This window comes from Triticum dicoccoides, chromosome 7B (assembly GCF_002162155.2).
Source record: "Triticum dicoccoides isolate Atlit2015 ecotype Zavitan chromosome 7B, WEW_v2.0, whole genome shotgun sequence".
Classification (NCBI taxonomy): Eukaryota; Viridiplantae; Streptophyta; class Magnoliopsida; order Poales; family Poaceae; genus Triticum; species Triticum dicoccoides.
This window is the reverse complement of record NC_041393.1, coordinates 82,238,141-82,241,715: the sequence shown is the minus strand read 5'-3', so window position 1 is coordinate 82,241,715 and position 3,575 is coordinate 82,238,141.

Sequence of the window (3,575 nt, the reverse complement as noted above, 5' to 3'; positions counted from 1 at the left end):
ATTATTGAGTACTACAATAGTATTTCCATCCATGCACACAAAAAATGAAAGAACATGTGCATTTTCAAATTTGTACCCCATTTGACTGTCATACTCAAACAAGGAAGGCCAATCAAGTTGCTCACCATATAGCTAGGCACAGTTATACTTGTAACACTTCATGCTCCTAGCTTTATTTTGAGCGGACTCACTCACATGTAATTACTCCCTCCGTCCGGAACTACTTGTCATATAATTTCGGTGACAAGTAATTCCGGGAGGAGTTCGTATATTTGATTAAATAAAAAAAATGCTATGGTGACCTTTTTCTATAAAAAAAATACTGTAATCCCGAGCTTGTTCGATGCGATCCGTTTGTTGGACAGATGTGGCTGCGATTTATGCGACGGTTGCCATCTACTCCGTTCCAAATTACTTGTCGCAATAATGGATGTGTCCAGATGTATTTTAGTTCTAAATACATCCATTTCAGCGACAAGTAATTTGGAACGGAGGGAGTATGTACGCCACACCTCCTCCTCTTGAGCGCTTCTGCTACAACCCTCTGGAAATCCCCGCATTTCCAGTCCAGTATAGGTGCAGTGTGGATGTGGAGTCGCCAGCAGAGATTCTATTTGCCACCTGTCGAACCGGTCGCTAGCCAGCGTCCCGCATCAACCTAGTGAGCAGGACCCACCATTTAGATTCGGCACAAACGTTAGTAGGAGAACAAACTGGAGAAACAAAACTAAATCTTTATCTAATAATAAAGCAAATTGAATTTCTGTCGTTCGTCATTATAATTACCTTTTAAATTGGTAAAAATTACCCACCAATGCCATCCGTAAGTGGAAAATGATTCAGTTTTTCAAACAAAAATCACCGCCCCACTGATTGTTTTAAAAGGCCGCGACAGTTAGAATCACAGAACTATGGGTGGCCGAGTGGTTGTGCGATCGCTACTCCAGCTATGAGACCGGGGTTCGATCCCCACCTTCCACATCTTTTTTTTCTCATGCATTTTTTCCATTTTACTTTTTTGTCTTTTCTTTTCTCATTCTGTTTTCTTTCTTCTTTCTTCTTTAAATTAATTCAGGATTTTAATATTCCGAAGTTGTGACTTTTAAAAAAATCTTTGAGAAATCATAAAAAATACAGATTCAAAAAATGTTGGTGGTTTTGCAAAGTTATAAAAAAATCACAATTTGAAAAAGATGGTAGGAAAATAAAATCATGTTCATCATTTTAAAAAAATGACTGTGTATTGAAAACATATTCAGGAATCTGAAAAAATTCCATGACATTTTAGAAAATGTTCACAAAAAAATGTTTTTAAAAATTTTCTCCAATTTTTTAGAAAAGTTCATCGACTCAAAAAATGTTTATTGAGTCAATTTTTTTTAATGAATTCGAAACTGGTTCATGCATTTAGTTTCTTGTAAACAAAACTAATGTTCATGATTCTTTTGAGAAAATAAAAAAATTCAAAAGAAAATGTTTGTCGATTCCGAAAACTGTTCACTGATTCAAAAGTTTTCTATGTCTAGGATTTAATTGGTTTTTTGAAAGTCTTTATATGTCTTGGCGATGGGAGTAGTTCGTGGTCAACGAGATTTGTTTTTAAAATTTTAAACATTTTCTTGCGCAACATAATGACAAGTGTGGCATGCACTGACAAACTCATAACCTTGGGATTTACCACGTCGAATGCATTGTGATCACGTGGACATCGGGACCATCATCGGCTAGGGTGAGAAAAAAATGACAACATGGTGAGCCACTGTGTTAAAATAAAGTACGCTCATATATCAGGCCACTGAGTCATACTCATTTGGTTAGCCATAATTTTTTGTCTTCCGTTGCAACGCACGGGCATATTTGCTAGTAGCTTATGAAGTGATCAAAGATTCGAACGACACTTGGGGTGTAACGAGGTGGAATTTAGTACACAGAACTATGGGTGGCCGAGTGGTTGTGCGATCGCTACTCCAGCTATGAGACCGGGGTTCGATCCCCACCTTCCACATCTTTTTTTTCTCATGCATTTTTTCCATTTTACCTTTTTGTCTTTTCTTTTCTCATTCTGTTTTCTTTCTTCTTTCTTCTTTAAATTAATTCAGGATTTTAATATTCCGAAGTTGTGACTTTTAAAAAAATCTTTGAGAAATCATAAAAAATACAGATTCAAAAAATGTTGGTGGTTTTGCAAAGTTATAAAAAAATCACAATTTGAAAAAGATGGTAGGAAAATAAAATCATGTTCATCATTTTAAAAAAAATGACTGTGTATTGAAAACATATTCAGGAATCTGAAAAAATTCCATGACATTTTAGAAAATGTTCACAAAAAATTGTTTTTAAAAATTTTCTCCAATTTTTTAGAAAAGTTCATCGACTCAAAAAATGTTTATTGAGTCAATTTTTTTTAATGAATTCGAAACTGGTTCATGCATTTAGTTTCTTGTAAACAAAACTAATGTTCATGATTCTTTTGAGAAAATAAAAAAATTCAAAAGAAAATGTTTGTCGATTCCGAAAACTGTTCACTGATTCAAAAGTTTTCTATGTCTAGGATTTAATTGGTTTTTTGAAAGTCTTTATATGTCTTGGCGATGGGAGTAGTTCGTGGTCAACGAGATTTGTTTTTAAAATTTTAAACATTTTCTTGCGCAACATAATGACAAGTGTGGCATGCACTGACAAACTCATAACCTTGGGATTTACCACGTCGAATGCATTGTGATCACGTGGACATCGGGACCATCATCGGCTAGGGTGAGAAAAAAAAATGACAACATGGTGAGCCACTGTGTTAAAATAAAGTACGCTCATATATCAGGCCACTGAGTCATACTCATTTGGTTAGCCATAATTTTTTGTCTTCCGTTGCAACGCACGGGCATATTTGCTAGTAGCTTATGAAGTGATCAAAGATTCGAACGACACTTGGGGTGTAACGAGGTGGAATTTACTACACATGAACTTTTGTTTTGAAGAATTTGGCTTAGCCAAGCGGCAGATCGTCCAGCACCGTTTACAGAGCGGTTGGCACCCGCGCTACTTCTCTCGCCACACACAGTGTACTTCTTTTTCTCGAAACGGAGGCAATAGATTTACCTCATCTATTAATTAAAAAAAAGATAGAGTTTGTTACAATCGACCCGAAACAACGGCATGGATTATTACTCTCGCGACATGAGTGACTCTAGATTTTTAGCCCCAGAGGGTGACCCAAAGATTTGCCTCGATCATGTACTTGGAGACTAGCTGGCGATCCATGTGACGGCGGTGCTGCTCTGCTTCCGGTGCCATCACGACGTAGCCATCGACGGCACAAGTTGGGGAGCACGCGATGATGGGACGGATATAACCGGAGAAGGAAAGGCGCGCGGGGATAGGTCATAGGTGGATGGATAGATAGAGTAGACAGAGTTTGTGTCGAAGTTGACGAGCTTCTACCCCACGACGCGGACTTGCACGGCGCAGCGTAGCCGGCGGCGGCAGCCACTAGCGCCACCTGCCTCCGATCATTCGCCGTCGCCGCATTGCAGGGCGCTGCGGCGACAGGGTCACATTGATTGCCCGTGCACCGCGGT